At 43.2% G+C, this 18,561-nt stretch overlaps 1 protein-coding gene across 14 annotated transcripts in view; it reads left to right on the top strand.

Moving 5' to 3' along the window:
- PTPRT (protein tyrosine phosphatase receptor type T) overlaps window positions 1-18,561 on the top strand; it is a 1,118,479-nt gene that overhangs the window by 282,446 nt on the left and 817,472 nt on the right. The window lies entirely within an intron of this gene.

Raw genomic sequence — 18,561 nt, 5'->3', positions numbered from 1 at the left:
GCCAGCATGTTCTTCTGCCAGCATGTTCCTCTTGATGTCCAGCTGCTTGTATCTTCCTCTGATGTGTTCCTCTTGATGTCCAGCTACTTGTGGGTTCTTCTGCTGACATGTTCCTCTGGATGTCCAGCAGCTTGTGTGTCTTTGCCTGCTAGAGTCTCGGTTTTTTTTTTTTTTAATACTTTAAGTTCTAGGGTACATATGTACAACGTGCAGGTTTGATACATAGGTATACATGTGCCTTGTTGGTTTGCTACACCCATCAACTCATCATTTACATTAGGTATTTCTCCTAATGCTATCCCTCCCCTAGACCCCACTCCCGACAGGCCCCAGTGTGTGATGTTCCCTGCCCTGTGTCCAAGTGATCTCATTTTTCAGTTCCCACCTAAGAGTGAGAACATGTGGTGTTTGGTTTTCTGTTCCTGTGTTAGTTTGCTGAGAATTATGGTTTCCATCTTCATCCATGTCCCTACAAAGGACATGAACTCATCCTTTTTTATGGCTGCATAGTAGTCCATGCTCTAAATGTGCACATTTTCTTAATCCAGTCTGTCATTGATGGACATTTGGGTTGGTTTCAAGTCTTTGCCATTGCAAAGAGTGCCACAATAAACATACATGTGCATGTGTCTTTATAGTAGCATGATTTATAATCCTTTGGGTATACACCCAGTAATGGGATTGCTGGGTCAAATGGTAATTCTAGTTCTAGATCCTTGAGGAGTCACCACACTGTCTTCCACAATGGTTGAACTAATTTACACTCCCACCAACAGTGTAAAAGCATTTCTATTTCTCCACATCCTCTCCAGCATCTGTTGTTTCTTGACATTTTAATGATCACCATTCTAACTGGTATGAGATGGTATGTCATTGTAGTTTTTAATTTGCATTTCTCTCATGACCAGTGATGATCATTTTTTCATGTGTCTGTTGGCTGCATAGATGTCTTCTTCTGAGAAGTGTCTGTTCATATCCTTTGCCCACTTTTTGATGGGGTTGGTTGTTTTTTTCTTGTAAATTTGTTTGAATTCTTGATAGATTCTAGATATTAGCCCTTTGTCAGATGGGTAGATTGCAAAAATTTTCTCCCATTCTGTAGGTTGCCTGTTCACTCTGATTGTAGTTTCTTTTGCCATGCAGAAGCTCTTTGGTTTAATTAGATCCCATTTGTCAATTTTGGCTTTTGTTGCCATTGCTTTTGGTGTTTTAGTCATGAAGTCCTTGCCCATGCCTATGTCCTGAATGGTATTTCCTAGGTTTTCTTCTAGGGTTTTTATGGTTTTAGGTCTAACATTTAAGTCTTTAATCCATCTTGAATTAATATTTGTATAAGGTGTAAGGAAGGGATCCAGTTTCAGCTTTCTACATATGGCTAGCCAGTTTTCCCAGCACCATTTATTAAATAGGGAGTCCTTTCCCCATTTCTTGTTTTTGTCAGGTTTGTCAAAGATCTGATGGTTGTAGATGTGTGGTGTTATTTCTGGGGTCTCGGGGTTTTTATAGGCACAGGATGGGGGTGTGGTGGGCCACGGTGGTCTTGGGAAATGCAACATTTGGGCATGAAAACAGAAATGCCTGTCCTCACTTAGGTCCATGGGGTGGGGCCCTAGCCAGGGACTCACCCTTCTCTTCCCAGCACTTCCCTGCCCACTTCCCATATCAAGACCTTGTTTTCAATTCTGTGGGAGGATTTCACCTCTTCCACGGTTGTTATGGGCATTGCATTGGTTCTGTGGGAGACTGTCAAGAGCTTCCAGCCAGATCCATTTTAAACAGAAAGTGACTCAGCCAAGGTCATGCAACCAGCTGGAGGCAGAGCCAAGTCTTTAATTCAGGACTCCTTTCTCTCAGGCAAATCGTCAATCTTCGAGACCACCTGCCTCTCATGTCCTGTCAGGCCCCGAGTTATTATGTGATTTAGCAAGTCGCTGCTTTGTTAGAAGTTCATTTCTGTTTCAAAGAGTTTTAGCCTGAGGTGGAGTCATGTTGGCAGAGGCTGCTCTCATAGGATCATCTGCATTGGTCTTTTGCAGATTTAAAAAAAAAATGTGCATAGAGCTGGAAGTTGCCAAGTGCTTGTTCCAAAGAGGAGAAACATGTTTATGTGTCCCGGATGTACATGAACTCCCAGACATCGGAGAGGTAGAGATGAGACAGCTTTGAGGTAGAGGGTCTGTTTTTTTGCTTAGGAACCTTAGTGACTGCCTTACCATCTCTCTTTGAAATTCATCAAAGACCACTTCCTATAATTCCTAGGAGAGTGCCTGCTTCCCGTTTGTGTACACTTCCATCTTGGTGAGATTCACCTATCCAGGGAAATAAAGTGTCAGCATTAGAGAGGAAGAGCAGAAGGCTTCCTGATTTAACTGGGTGACATGGTAGTTCAGCTGTAATTACAGTTACCCAAGTCACCATCACCATCCTTGTGATCTCAAAACGTGCTGAATCCACCAATCCCTTTGGCTTGACCCAATCTTGGTATCCAAATAATTTCAGCTTTAGCTTAGTTGAGGCTTCTTTGTACTCCGTCCTTAAAAAAATTCCATCCTGCAATTAATGCACACTTAACGGCCAAGGTATATGGAGTCCAACTGGCAACTACAGACTAAATTGCCAAAGCTTCACTGTTTTGAGAGGACTTCTGACAACCGACTGTACTTATGATAATACTCAGACCGCAATAATATTTTATCTACACAATTACCAGTTTGATGATTTATAGAACACTGGATGCTATTATCGAGTTTAATTGACTGTATGGAACCCTAGTCTTTATGTAATTAAATGTTAATATACTTATAAAAACTGAGTACATAAACCAGTATCTGTCAGCCAGTCCTAAATGTTCCTTGGGCTCCTGCATGCATAGCATTGTGCAGTAGAAAGATGATGACTTTTGGAGAAGGAAAACAGTCAGAATCCACAACTGTAGGGAATGTGGACTGGATTCTTAATTTGTTGGATTCTCAGTTTATTTATCTTTAAGATGGTGATGATTAATTCTTGGATTACAAGATGGTTGCTAAGATTACGTAAGATTACATGGAATGTCTGGCCTGATGCCTAGCAAAGATTAGCTGCTCAATAAGGATACATTTCCATACCTACCTTAGGCATACATTTATTGCATGCCTAACATCTTCAAGGCCTTATGTCATGTCAAGAGCCAAGGTGGGCCCCTTACCTGCTTTACTTCTCTCCCTGTTTTCATTGTTGATCTCCCCTACTAGTATGTGAGCTCCATGGAGAAAGAGGTCACAGCTGTCAATCGCTGCTTTATCCCTGATACCTAGAATAATGTCTAGCATACACCACACTCGATCTGGCATTAATGAATGAAATCTAAATATGGGTTGAATAAATTCAGCAAGGGTAATAAGGAGGAGTAGGAAATTCATGCAAGAGACATTATTAAGAAGTTGAGCGGGTTTGTGCTTTGGGATAAAGTTGAAAGTAATTCTAATCCTGACTTTGTCCTTTATAAGCTGTGTAGCCTTGTGGAAGTGACTTAACCTCTCGGAGCCTCAGGTTCCAATTTTGCGAAATCTTGTCTTGAATCCCAAAGAACAACTCACAGGACTTCTCTAAGGACAAAGTAAGGCAGTAGTTGGAAAGTACCTGGCACTTAATGGTTTAGAATTATTAAGTGGGCGCTAAAGGCTGATTTTCCCAGGGTAGATCTTGAGAAAACTTTGCATGACCTCAGGATATTTTCTCCTGGGGACTACCAGGGTCCTCTTCTCCCTCTGATCCTCACTGGACCAAGGTGGGATCACCTGGCTTCTGTCTCTCCTGAGCTGCTCTAAGCCCAGTCACTAATGGAGCTGAGATGTGGAGTGGGGTCAAAGGGAACTCAAGGGTTCCAAAGAGAGCCATGTGTGGACCATGTGACTCTACCGACCTTGAGCCATCAGGACAGTGTACTCACTGTCACAGGAAGTGAAACTTGCTGGGGGAGGCCTGCCAACAGAGGCTCTGGACCTTAGTTCTTTTCCTTTTTTGTTTCCTCTGAAAAAAAATTGTATGTTAAAAATAAGTCACTTTCAGTAGAAGAGGTTTTTAGAAAGCCAGATGTTCCTGTAGCGGTAGCAACTTTTGGTACTAGCAAAAATAAGCTGCCATCATCCATCTCCTGGTTTCCTGTGTGCCCTGGGTGACAGCTATTAGATTGCCTTCAGGCCTTTGGAAGGAAGAATCAGCAAACTTTTTCCATCAAAGGCTAGATAGTAAATATTTCAGTCTTTACAGACCATGTGGTCTCCATCATAGTTACTAACCTCTGCTGCTGTAGCTGGGAAGCAGCCATAGACGATATGTAGGCAAATGAATATGACTTTGTTTCAATAAAACTTTATTTACACGAACAGGAGGCAGGCTAGATTTCTAGTTCACAGGTCATACTTTGCTGTACTCTGTGTTAAAACTTCCTGATTTGGAGAAAGACATTGGTTTGCGTATTTATTGTTCTGATTCCTTTCCTTAATGGGGCAGGAGGAGTGACACCCAGAGAGGATGGGGGCATGAAGCAGCCCATGGGGGTCTTGTGGGGTTAGTGTTTCTTACACAGAACTATGCTACCACTGTGGTCAAGTCAATGTATTCTAGCAATCATGGCAAGCCAGAACAGAAGATACAAACTGGTTCCCTAAACAAGACGGAGACCATGGATGGGGACATGCCAGGAGCTTCCACATAGACAGCTATGGGATTGCAGGTGTTAAGTATATGTCATTGAGTATCTAAGTGTAGAAATTTATCAGTATGGACATACACAAGTGTTTCACTTTTAAATTTATGTTTATAAAGTAGGGTGTGTGTGTGTGTGTGTATGACATTCTATGATGGGAGTAATAATTGCTAATGTTTGTTGAGAGCTTGCTATGTGCTAGCCACTATGCTGTCTTAAAGGTTATTTAATCCTCATGACAGCTTACAGGAAGGTACTGTTGGGGTGATCAGACCCAACACCAGGTCATGAGGGCAATGAAGTCTGGTGGAGTCAAAGGAATGAGAAAAGACAGTTTGAGAGAGAAAGTGGGTCCAGGGGGCCAACGCAAATATGGAGGCTGTGAAGGCCCCAAGCTCTGGAAGCCCAGACTATTTACTGGTGATCACACAAAGAAACAGGTGGTGAGAATGTTGGGGTGGAAAGGGCAAGTGCATGATCTACAGCTGTGATGGTTTAGCATTTCCTTTGAAGCATAGGGAACATGTTCTGCTACTTGAGATTGTATCTTTTAACTGAAGAATTGATCCTGGGAGAGCAAGGAGGCAGCAAGTCTAGACACATTCCAGAGGCCACAAGGGGTTTCATGCTCTGAGCCCTGGATTCTATCCAAACCACAAAGGGTTTTATGCCCTGGGCTAAGATTATGGTGTGTGAAGGTAGCCTTCCATCTTTGGCACAGAGCTTGGTGTTCCAGAGGCCACAAGGGGTTTTAGACCCTGGACCCTGGACAAGTTCCAAGTCTCTTTTACATTATGTCAGACATGCAAACCCTGCCTCAGCTTCTCCGAACACTCAGCTTTTCTCCCAGCAATGTGCTATTATTATCCACATTTCATGGATGAAGAAACTGAGGAGGGCCCACCATGCAGATTTCATTTCCTGTCTTCTATGTGATATGGGCTCTGGGTGGCATTACCACTTTTGATGCCATGGGAATCAAGTATGATGGGGGACATGGTAAACTGAAGCAAGATTTTAGCCAATCAGAACTCAAGGACATGGCTGTGATGAAAGGAAGTGCTGGAAAGGGGTAGAGAGATGACAGGACTTGGGCCTTCATACCGGGGATAAGCCAGGCATCCATGTTTTGCTAGGAGTCTCTACTGCTCACCATCAGGGACCACTCAAGAGACAGCACATGAAGACAGCTGATTATAACTTATCACTGAGGAAGGAGCCTCACACACACCTGACTGAATGGAAAGGACCTGGGTTTAGCCTCCCTGGCTCTGTGAATATGGCTTAGCTTGAGCCAAGCTGGGCTTTGAGATGGACCAATCTCAGAATTTTCTTGTATGACCTGCTAGCTCTGTGGCCCTCAGAATGTGACCTAACCCTCACTTGGATGGATTTACAGGGCAATTTGCCTGTTCCAATGCTTTGCAGAATATCTCTGGCCATTTCCTAGCTGTGATATTGGGGTGATGTTATTTAACTCTCGATTTCATCTTGCATAAAGCGTGAATGGTGACAGTACCTAACTCATGGAGCTCTTTTGAGGATTAAATGAGGTAATCCATGGAAATGGATTAGCACAGTGCATCGCATATAGTTCCCTGTACATGGAAGCTGCTATCATTATTGTTCCATTTTAAAGATGAGGAAGTGGAGGCTCAGAAATTTCCTTCTGACTCATCCAAGGTCACAAAGAAAGTGCCATAACCAAGCCGTGCATCATCCTCTGATACCAAGTCTTATACTTCTGACACTTCATCATATTCTACTTCATTCATTCATTCAGGAGCATTTATAGGGTTTCCCTCAAGCTTTAAGAGTTAAAGTACTAGGCTCTTGGATGAGTTAAGTGAATAAAATGGACACACACTTCCTGCCCTGGTAGACTTTGGCTGCTAGTGGGAAGACAGAAAATAAGTAAATGAGTAAATAATTTTAGAATGGAACTAAAGGGTTTGAGAAACAGCCCCATCAAGCATAAACAAGGTGGTATGATAGAGAACGACTGGAGAAGGGAGGAGGCTGTTTTGCATTTGATTTTTGATGTGGAAGATGCCCAGAGCCAGCCACATCACATACCAGGGCAAGAGTGTTCCATAGGGGAACAGCAAGTGCAAAGACCCTGAGACCATGAAGAGCTTGGCTTGGGCTTCTGCAGGCTTCAGACACTGACACAGCTGCCAGGAACCAGTTTAAGCCCGTTCTTCTGTGTCAAGGAAACCTTTCCTCACCTTTTCCCGACTGATCTGAAGTTTCCCTGAGATGGGGGATGACCCATGGCCATCTGTTTCTTTCGCTGCTCCCTCAAAATAAAAATGAAAAAGATAGCACTGTTATGTGAGAAAAGATGAAAGATGCTATTCTTGCATCTGAGTGGGCAGAGCTCTGGCCTGGGGCCCCCTTCCTTTGTAGGCTTGCCCTTTTTATGCCTGTTTGTCCACCTGTAAAATTAGCAGCTGGGCCAGACCATCCCTTCTCTCTTTAAATTTGATAGAGCATTGGAATTCCTGCATCTGCTCCCATGCTGTTTTTGGGAAAGAAGACTCGCTGGGTTGGGCGGGACCACTTTTCAGGCTGGTTGGACTCTCCAGCTGGCCTTCAACTTGAAGCATCTTCACTGGTTTCAACTGAAGGTGACTGTTCTCAGCCTCTCCTGGGCAGGTTGAGGCTGGCGCTGACCCAACAGAGGGGCTCCTTCTTTCATCGCACTTTCTCCTTGGTTACAGTGCATCTCAGTGTCTGCTCGCAAACTGGTACCTGGGAAGGCTGGGGCCTGTGAGAAGACAGAATCTCCTTGCCATATCCCATGATGTTCTTTTTTCATGATGTACAAATGTACCAGACAGAGGCCCATAGCAGACCGGGTGGAGAAGATGGTCTGAACAGAGGCTCTTATTTTCAGAGAACTCTTGGTACTTTTTGTGTCCCGGCAAATGTAGCTAGGTGCCATGAAGGGAGGACATAATTGTAGTCCCATAGGATGTCAGAAGTCAAAGGATTCTTAGAAGGTTGGGGACAGTGCCTATAATTCCAGTGCTTTGGAAGGCCCAGGAGGGAGGATCACTTAGGGCCAGCAGTTTGAGACCAGCCTGAGCACATAGGAAGAACCCATCTCTACAAAAAATTTAAAAATTAGCCAAGTATGGTGGTACATGCCTGTAGTCCCAGCTACTTGGGAGGCTGGGGCAGGAGGATTGCTTGATTCCAGGAGTTCCAGGCTTCAAGTGAGCTATGATTATGACACTGTACTCCAGTCTGGGTGACAGAGCAAGACCCTGTCTCTTAACAACAACAAGGTTCTTGGAGAGGGTTCAACTTAACTGCTTCTGTCACACATGAAGAAATGCTAGCCCTAGAGCCACCCCTTACTCAAGTAAGGGGTGACAGAAGCTGGGATTTCCCATGCAGACCAATAGCATACCACAATCAGCCCTGCTGATCCATATGAGACATGATGGACAGACTCAGATACAGTTTCTTTAAAACATTTCATTTGTTTGATGAGATTATGCCAGCTGACCACATGTATATCTGCCTTTTCCATTTCTAATTTATAGATTGTGATTAAATATTAATTTAACACATGCTTGGCACTGACTACGTGCCAGGTACTATTCCAAGTCTTTACAAATATTAAATTACCCAATTCTCATAACAGCCTTAAGAGTTAGGCACTATTATTATCCTAGTTTTACAGATGGAGAAATTGAAGCCCATAGAAGTTACATAAGTTGGCCAAGGTCATATAACTAAATTAAAAAAAATAGCAGAGCTTAGATGCTGGCTCTGGAGTTCATGGCTTTAACTGCTACCATGTTCTATGTCTCCCTGGGCAAAGAACATCATCTACCACCCAAGGTGGGCATTTCTGGGGGCTGCTTAACCTCATTGAACTTGTTAGTTAATATGTGAGAAAACTGGAGACCCAAAAGGGCATGAAAGCATCAGATTAGGTTCTAGGGCACCACCGTTTCTGTTCCCCCCGGGCTTTTCCCGCTGTACTGTGCTGCCTTGGAAGTCGAAACATGTCTCTGATCTCGAAGACACCCAGCAGCAAGTTCATTATTCTCCCTTGAAGTTCCTTGGCTAACTTCCACCTTTGTTGTTTTCATTCCTGAATTTAATATAATGGGCCACATTAACCTGAGCTGCTGCACAAAGTCTCATAGAAAAAGAACCAAATGAACAGATCAGACACTGTTTTCTTGGTCCTTGGGGAATGCTCAAGCCATCAGAGACGCATCGTCTTATTTATAATAAATTCACTGCTCAAAGAGCTTTAAACCATTTTTTTTCATATTAGGAGTATTGTTTCTATCTGTTGAGTCCATGAGTGTTTGACATTGGATGACTTTATAAAACATTCTACTAATTGGATTTGTTAAAGCAAATAAATCAAACACTAATTGGAACGTGCCCTGCCATTATTTTTGCTTACTGAATTAGATATAATGGTGTGAAGGCCTTCTTATCATATTTGTGCACTTATTTAAACACCCCCCCCGGCACACACTTCTGCAAATTCAATTAGATACTCAAAAAAGGAATTCAATTCATGCAAGGCTGGTTTGCATTCATTCCAGGGGCAAGAATCGGCTACCCACGATAGACTGCTGACGATTAATAAGCCCCACTTAGATATTACCCTGCCTTAAAAGCATTTGTTGGCACGAGGGTGGAATCTCCATGATTTGGGGGTTGAGGTTTTATCTTTAGAATATGTGTCCACAGAGCAGGGTTGGCTTCGAGGGCACTGAGTCACACAGGCCCTGGCACTCAGAAGAGAAGAGCCCATGCTTGGTTTAATGCTCTGCTGCTGTCACCATCTTGATTTCTTTTCTTTTTTTTTTTTTTTTTCGTTGGTGTTTTTCGTTTTTTGAGATGGAGTTTTGCGCTTGTTGCCTAGCCTGGAGTGCAATGGCGTGATCTCGGCTCACCACAACCTCTGCCTCCCAGGTTCAAGTGATTCTCCTGTGTCAGCCTCCCGAGTAGCTGGAATTACAGCATGCACCACCACGCCTGACTAATTTTGTATTTTTAGTAGAGACAGGGTTTCACCATGTTGGCCAGGCTGATCTCGAACTCCGACCTCAGGAGATCCGCCTGCCTCAGCCTCCCAAAGTGCTGGAATTACAGGCTTGAGCCACCATACCTGGCACCATCTTGATTTCTTAATTTTAAAGAAGAGACTCTGCATTTTAGTGTTGGATGGGGCACTCCAAATTTTGTAGCTGGATCTATCTTGGAGATCACCTTCATTGTCAGACCTTCTGGCCAAGAAAGAAGCCCATGATTGGAGTCTTGGCTCTGTCCCTGATCTGACACTGAATGCATCGTCCACTCCTGCCTCAGTTTCCTTATCTGTAAAGTGGGAATACTACTCCTTACCAATGAAGAACACAAGCTTGTAGTGTAGGTGAAGTGTTTAATGAAATCTAAAGAGTTACAGTTCTTTACTCAATCTCTTATCCATAGGGCTAGGAGACAATGGGAGACAAATTCCTCCCTCTGGTTCCCAGAGACAGGAAGAAATACTCTGCAATTGAGTCTTTGGAGGAGAGGGTCAGTAGCACATGGCATACATTAAAATGGCGATACATGGGACTGTGTTAAAATTCAGTGACTGCTAAAACTGGGAATTTTTATGTCGTTAAAGAGAAGTCAGCCAACTATAGCCTACCAGCCAAATCTGGGTGTTCACTGGTTTTTATATAGCCTAGAAGTAAAGAATGGTTTTTACATTTTTAAATGGTTAGGAATCATAAGAAGAATACTATTTTGGGACATGTGAAAGTCATATGAAATGCAATGTGCAGTGCTAATAAATAAAGTTTTATTAGAACACAGTCATGCCCATTCTTTTTGTATTGTTTCTGTGCAACAATAACATTGTTGAGTGCTAGTGACAGAGAACATGTGGCCCGCTGTGATGATTGGGATTCTAAGACAGCCCCCAAGATTCCTGGCCTCTGCGGCATACATCCTGTGTACTTCCCACTCCTTGCGTGGACTGTGCATGTAATGGATTTCACTGTCTTGATTAGCTTATCTTAGTGAATGACAAAGGTGAAGGAATTTTGCAGATGTCTCCCAATGTGACTATGTTTGGAGATAAGGCCTGTAAGAAGGTTAAATGAGGTTATATACATGAGGCCTTAATTCCACTGGGCTGGGAAGATGCACCAGAATACATAGGCACCAAGGAAAGGCGGTGTGAGGACACAGTGAGAAGGCGGCCATCTGCAAGCCAGGAAGCAAGCCCTCACCTCACCCTGCCCGACTTTGGTCTGAGATTCCTGGCCTCCAGAATTGTGCAAAAATAAATGTCTATTGTTTAAGTCACACAGTTTGTGGCATTTTGTTATGGCAGCCCTAGCAGGCGAATACAAACCGCAAAGCTGAAGAGATTTACTATCTAGCCCTTTATAAAGTTTAACAACCCCCCAGTTAAAAAATAATAACTGCTTTGACCACATTATTCTTCTGTGCCCTGTAACCATTTATCCTTTGCTATGTCTTGAATCTGTCTGAACAGCTCACAGGTGTGAGCTCTTCACATACCAGCGATTACTATGTGAGGCCCATACCACCCTCTGTTTCCTGCATGTGCCTTCCTTCCTGACTTTAAGCTCCCTACTCCATTTCTTCTCCTCCCTATAACACTATGGCCTCCGTTATGAGGTGAAGGGGCAGAGCCTGCCCTCTATGCCTGGTCCTCCAGAATTGTAGATTGGCATCCTGGGCCTGGGCAGTGACTGGGGGCAGAAGGCATGCAGACTGACTGAATGCCATTTTGCAGTGATTGGGGAAGAACTATGCAGCCACTTATTTCCCTCAACGGGTTCCTTTCGAGGTCAAAGTTACCTTTTCAGTTCATCACCATAGCAACCTAGTATAATGGGTAGGTGCATAGACTGAGCAAGTCTGGATTCAAAGCCACACTTTGCCACCTGTTATTCATGTGATCTTGGGATAGTTTTGTTTTGTTTTTTTTTTAACCTTTCTGTGCCTTAGTTTTTTGTCTACACAATTGGGACTAATGATTGTACCCATCTCATGGGGTTATGGGTTATTGTGATAATTAAATGAGTTACTATTGGTGAACACTGAGAACAGTGCTGGGCATGAACATGGTTATCTTGACTATCTCTCAGATCTAGTTGGGATTTGTGTCTGCTCAGTAGCTTTCTGTCCCCATCTCTTTGACTTTTCTTTGTGATTACTTGGCCCTTGCAAACCCTCATCAAGCTCTGCTCACAGTTTTCTCCTCAGCAGTCTCAGCTGTCATTCTGGTCCTGTCACGAATACTCTCATTTCTCCTTGAATGACTTCTCCACCTGTCCATGGTCTCACCTTACTCTTCTCCATTTCCTGGTGGCCTTATGGCACTTCCTTCGATCAACCTTGGACTTCCCTTCTTTCTCTGGATTCAGAATCTCCATTTGTGTTGGCCTTTCATGTGATCAGAACAAATGTTCTTATAGGGTCCAGCCTGACTTCTGAGCTCTTGGCTCCTACTCCCCTTCAAGGCCTCCCCTGGGTTCACTGTGGCCCCCAGGAGAAGCCCGATGACAGTGGATGAGAGCTTTCTCTGTGGGCTCCAGCCTTGCTCCTCTACATGAGTGGAGGTCCTTTTTAATATATTCAGGCATTCACAGAACAATAAAGTACAAGCACATACTATGCGACAGACTCTGAGGAAAGAGACCCTTGTGGCATGTCCCTGTTGCTATGGAGCTTTAGTTGGAGGGACACAGTCCTGTGGTCTCAGTCCCTTCCCCCACCCCAGGGTCCCCAGTGCTGATGTCTCCCCCAAGAATCATGAGAATGTATGTGGAGTGAGCTACGAGGACTTTCAGCACCAGCTGTGGATCAGGGAGCGGGTGTTTCTGCATATCCTCATCCATGGCAGATCACCTTAATCTCTGGTCCTGTTCATCAAAATGATGAGCTCTACCGAAAGTAGTGCCTACCATGGAGGGCAAGTAAAGGCAGTTTTCCACCTTTTTTATGTTTAGCCCAGTTTTCTTTTTTCTTTTCTTTTCTTTTCTTTTTTTTTAAACTTAGCTCCACTGCTGGATATTAAAAGAACATCTTTCTATTCTGGAAGCATCAGGGTGAGACCAGATTCTGTGAACACACAGAGTGTTCAAAAGAGTGCTGGGTTGGAGCAATGGAAAGTACCCAGGCTTTGGTACCATCCAGTCTAGGGCTCCCATCTTGGCTTCATTCCTTCATGTGGGTGAGTTTGAGACATCATCTATAAAATGGTACAATCAAAATGGTAGGGCTTGTGGTGAGGGTTTTATACTGTAGGTAAAGCCTCCATACATTCAACTGTCAATAAAAGGAGGTGTTACTATTAGTACTGCTGTATGTGATGTCACTGTTGTTTCCTTGCTGGGTAAGTTCCTTAGGAGCTCTGATGACAAGTTTCCATTTATACAAAGAAGAAAGCAATACTTCTCTCTTAGAGCAAGGATTGGCAAACTGTAGCCTCTGGGCAAATCTAGGCTGTCACCTCTTGTAAATAAAGTTTTACTGGAACACAGCCACACTCATTTATTTCAGTATTTTTGCATGGCAATGTTAAAACTGAGTAGTCGTGACAGAGGCTGTGTGACTACAAAGCTGAAAATATTTACTGTCTAGTCTTTTATGGAAAATGTTTGCTGACCCCTGTTTTAGAGAGTGGTGGTGTTGGAGTCACCTATATCTACATTAATATACATACAGATACACACATACACCTACATAGTTCAAATACAGTGCCTGGCACACAGTGGAAGCCCAACAAATCTTTTAGTTCCTCTACAAAACTTAATTCTGCTGAAGAATACACAGGATCATATCTAAGAAATGCAGAGGAAGACACATTTATATTTTTATTGAATTCTATTCCTCTCTCATTTTCAAAAGAAGAGCTCATGTTTTTTAAAAAAAATCTGATTGACACTATAAACTTTATTTATGCTTTAATGTATCCTAAAGTATGTATCCTGCACTATTTTTACTTCCCTTACAGATGCTGATATGCTATACATTACCAAACCCAAATGGATTTTCAAAATCCAATTTCCTTGCTACAGTTTTCCATTTCTCTGTTGACTTTTTATGTCTGATTCACATCAGAGCATCTGGGGCCATTGCCACATTTTGACCTCAGTCTGCCGGAAAATAGCTCCTCTGGGCAGGTGCTGGGTCCTTGGCCAGTGGCTGCACTTCCCTGTCCTCCCCCAATTATGTGGATCTTCACCAAACTTCAGCTGAGCCCAGCTCCTGGGGTGGGGGTAGGTTTTTTGGGGTTTCCTTCCTCCTAAAAATGATTGTGGTAAGGTTGAGATCACTTAAATGATGTCACCTGCTTTTCAAACCAGAATGAGGTTAGCATCCAAATGAGGGTCTTTGGGGACTGTATTCGTCCGTTTTCACACTGCTGATAAAGACATACCCAAGACTTCGTAATTTATAAAAACGCAGGTTTAATGGACTCACAGTTCCATGTGACTGGGGAGGCAGCACAGTCATGGTGGAAGGTGAAAGGCACATCTTACATGGTGGCAGACAAGAATGAGAGCCAAGCAAAAGGGGAAACCCCTTATAAAATCATCAGATCTTGCGAGACTTATTCACCACCACAAGAACCCGCTCCTATGATTCAATTATCTCCCACCAGGCCCCTCCCACAACACGTGGGAATTATGGGAGCTACAATTCAAGATGAGATTTGAGTGGGGACACAGCCAAACCATATCAGGGACTCTCTGGAACCATAAATATCCCCTAAGTAGTCTGCCATAAACACCTGCAGCAATGTTTGGGGCCTTTGTGTATATATCAGGTGTTATGGCCATTAGGAATTGCGCCAAGACAGATAGATGTTACTGGGTTTAAATGTTTTCTGTTCTTGGTCTAGGGGAAGCTTGGTTTTAATTTCTCCTCCTCCTCTTGGTGGCTCTCAGTGGCATGGCAGTACTTGTGGTGACTGCATGGGTCTGTATCTCTGTGGTTCCTGAGAGTTCCGGTTCTTTCTGAATCTCTGGAATTCTTCACTGTTACAAGTGGAAGGTTCATTGCAGTTATCTTGTTCAGCCCCTTGCCTTGCACAGCAGAAAATGAAGGCTCAAAAAAAGGGAAGGGATGTGAGCCCAAGAGTTTGTACACAGATGGCAGTGTCAGCTGCTATTGGGTTATATAGACTTGAGTTCATAGCTACTCTATTTATCAATGTGGGAGACAGAAAACTAAGAAAGGTTGCCTAAAAATACATATTAGGTATATTTTCTCTGCTGAGTAGTTCTTAAAACTTACCTTTGAGTCAAGTCAGACCAATAGGGAGCGGGTATCCAAACTGCATTGCGTTGGACCCCAATGAGTTTTACTGAATTGTATGTTTACATGATGCTATCAATTTATATTGAGAATGATTATGAGAAGCAGTCTCATGAAATTGGCCATTCACCCCCTTGTGTGGATGTTGTTTCATTATGGGATATGGGGTTTCTGTTATGAGTATTCCTGCAGAGAAGTTCTTGTCTGATCAAAGCACCTGAAATGGTTATCATTTCCCTGAGCAATTTGGCTTTTATTATATAAACACAGAGTTTCTAGTACCTCACCAGGTTTTGCTTTTTTTCTATTGGGTGTCAGAAGCTCCAAGTTAAATATGTAACCCCCTTTTAGTAGAGGAACACGTGGAAAATCGCAGCATAGATTTGTGGCTCCCTCCTTCTGTCCTGCTTTTCTTTCTTTTCCTGTCCTCAATTTGATTTTTGTCATCATGCAGTATTTCCTGCTTCTATGTTTAACCTGCTGCTTTGGTTGGACCAGTGACCAGTTAGGCAGCATTTCTTGAAATTCTCTGCTTTCCTGGGAGCCCAAGGGCTCCATGGAAAAATCACCAACTGTGTGTATTGCTGGGATTCAGACTTGTATGAGTGATAAAAGTGCGGAACTGGAGCCTGTTTCTAGAAACTCTTCTGTAGGAGGGACATTAAGGTCCCCATAAGTGACCTTAAGGTCCCCATTTTCTGTCCTGAATGCATATGTTATCCCATAAGTGATGACAAATACTGGCAGAGTGGAATAGAATTGACAGTGGGGCCTGAATATTCTGAAGAAATAGTGGCTCAAGATAGAGTGCAAAGCTGCTTTTAAATTCACTCTAAGTGAGCTCTTCTGCAGAGGCAAAGAAAGGACTGTGGTTTGAAAATAAAAATTGGGTCACTGGGGTCCAAGGCCTGCTGCTGTGGAACCCTAGTTTCAAAGAACAGACTGTAAGAAGGGAAAAGCATTTGCTTACCTGCTGCAGATTGAAGTGACCAACAGAGCTCAGCAGAGAGGAGAAGCAAGGTGGTTCAGTGAGTGGCTGTGAAGAGAAGGTACATCCCTAGTCCTTAGAGGGCCAGGACCTGTCAGCAGTAAGCTCAGGATCAGCTGAGCAGTCTACCTACAGTTAAGCGGAGGCAAGGAGGTGAGGGGTGAGCAATGGATCCAACGGACTAGAGGCAATTATTAATGTGACCTTGCCTGGGATCTGTAACCTGTGATGCCTAGAGGTATAGCTGTGAGCCCTCTTAAATCTTATCTAGAAGAAGGAAGATAATTTGGTTAACTAAACCATCAACTAAAATAATAACTCCTTTTTTTTTTTTAGCATCAACACATACATAAGAAAGCATATTTTCCATTGCATCTTCAGTGTATGTTTGCATGCTTATCTTTCAGTCTATTCTGCAAACTTTGTGAGGGTAAGGATCATATCTATCAATTCTGTGCCATGTCCTGAGCCCATTAAAAAAAAACTTTGTTGAATGTTTCTAGAATAAGTGAAGGAATAGATTTGAATGGAGATTCCCAACCACCCTGGAAGTTCTTTATCTGCCTGGTCCCTCTCATTACCTTGTAAGTGAAAGACCTTGCCCTTGGTTTGGGGGAATAATTCTCTCTCTGGTCTGTTAGAATGGGCATGGGCTCTACAGCTATGTTACCATGGATTTAATATTGGCTCCAACACTTTCCTTCCGTGTTGTCTGAGCAGGTCATTTATCCCCTCAGTGCATCAATTCCCTTAGATTTAAAGTTGAGATAAAATGTACCTCACATGATTTGTGAGGGTTACGTGAAAACTAATGAGATAGTCTATATAATCAGTGTCGAATATATTGCCTGACACAGAGCAAGTGCTTGGGAGAATATGCTTCTTCTTTCTTTCTTTAGATCACTGTGTTGAGGTATGACACACTTCATATATTAGTCAGATTGTACAAAGCTCTACGGTGCTAACAATTAAACCCTAAGATCTCAGTGGCATATGGCAAGCAAAGTTTATATTTTGCTCCTGAAAAGTTGAATGCTAATATTCCTGGTCAGGTGACTCTCTGGGTGGCTTTCCTCTACAGAGTGGAGATGCTTACTGGGGTGCTGTCTTAATCCATTTTGGCTGCTACGACAAAATGCCTTAGACTGGGTTATTTAAACAATAGAAAGTTATTGCTCATAGTTCTGAGGGCTGGCAAGTTCAAGATCAAGGTGATAGCAGATTTGGTACCTGGTAAAGGTCCATTCCTTATATATGTCACCTTCTATGAGTCCTCACATGGCAGAAGGGGTGAACAATCTGCCTAGGGCATCTTTTATACGGGCATGATGTCATTCCTGAGAACAGAGCCCTCACAATCCTTTGGAAGCATCTCCCAAAGGCTCCACCTCTTGATACTATTACATTGGGGATTAGGTTTCGACATATGAATTTCAGGGCAACACACACATTGGACCATAGTAGTTGCTGAAATCCAGCTCTTCTGGGTGTCCATATCCAACAGGAAAGAAAAGTGGGGAAAATTTTTCTATTACAGGTTTTCTTCCATGGTGTTTGGACTGTGTTATATCTCAAATTCATCAACAGGATGTCTACCACCACTGCTTATCCAGCTCCTGCTTCTTTGATGGCACCTTCTCCTTGTGTCCTCACATGGTGGAAGGGGTGAGATAACTCTCTGCGGTCTCTTTATAAGGGCATTAGTCCCAGTCCCAGTCCCAATCATATGGACTCTGCCTTCATGCCCTCATCACCTCCCAAAGGCCATATGTCCTAATACTGTCACTTTGGGGGTTGAACTGAATTTTGTGGGCTTTCAGACATTTAATCTGTAACACACGTTGGTTCTCTGTGGGGTGGGAAACCTATGAGTGTTTAAAGGAGGAAGATGGTGATGTGATGCACCCTCTGAACATTAAGGAGTCAAGAAAGGAGCATTAGAAAAGATGGATTGGAGTGTGAAACAGGTCTGGGAGACCAGCCAGGAGCTGCTGTAGAACTCAGTCCCAGTGCTACCTCCCTGCATTTGTGTCCCCTGCAGGCTCAACTCAATGCCATTCATCCTGCCCTCTGCCCTTGGAGATGCCCCTATCCTTCAAAGCCCTATTCACTTCTCCTCCACTTCTTCTGCTTTCTCCTTCAGAATATAATGGGATCCTATTTCTCTGGACAAACCAGCGTTTCCTAGTTGGAGCCGCCACTGTACACCCCACATCTCTCTCAATGTCACTTTGATGGGACTTACAGCCCAGAGCATATGCTCAGTGAATCCTTGTCAACAGCAAATGAATATAACTTATTGTCAAATGGTGGATGGCTTGACCTTTAAAGTTAAAGGGAGAAGCTTCAAACATGATCAGCATTGACTTTATTATCTTCCAGGTGCATGATTGTCTAATTTCTTACCAATTCAATTCTCACTCTATGAAAAATGATTTTTCAGACTGCTTTTTACAGAGAAACAGGTGGGCATTGAGAAAGTATTCCGTGGCAGTTACTTTTCACATGTTACTCCATTTAATCCTCATGTATTTCTGTAAGGTTGGACATTTCC

The sequence above is a fragment of the Papio anubis genome, chromosome 16 (assembly GCF_008728515.1).
Source record: "Papio anubis isolate 15944 chromosome 16, Panubis1.0, whole genome shotgun sequence".
NCBI classification, from domain to species: Eukaryota; Metazoa; Chordata; class Mammalia; order Primates; family Cercopithecidae; genus Papio; species Papio anubis.
This window is presented reverse-complemented; position numbering and strand designations above follow the sequence as displayed.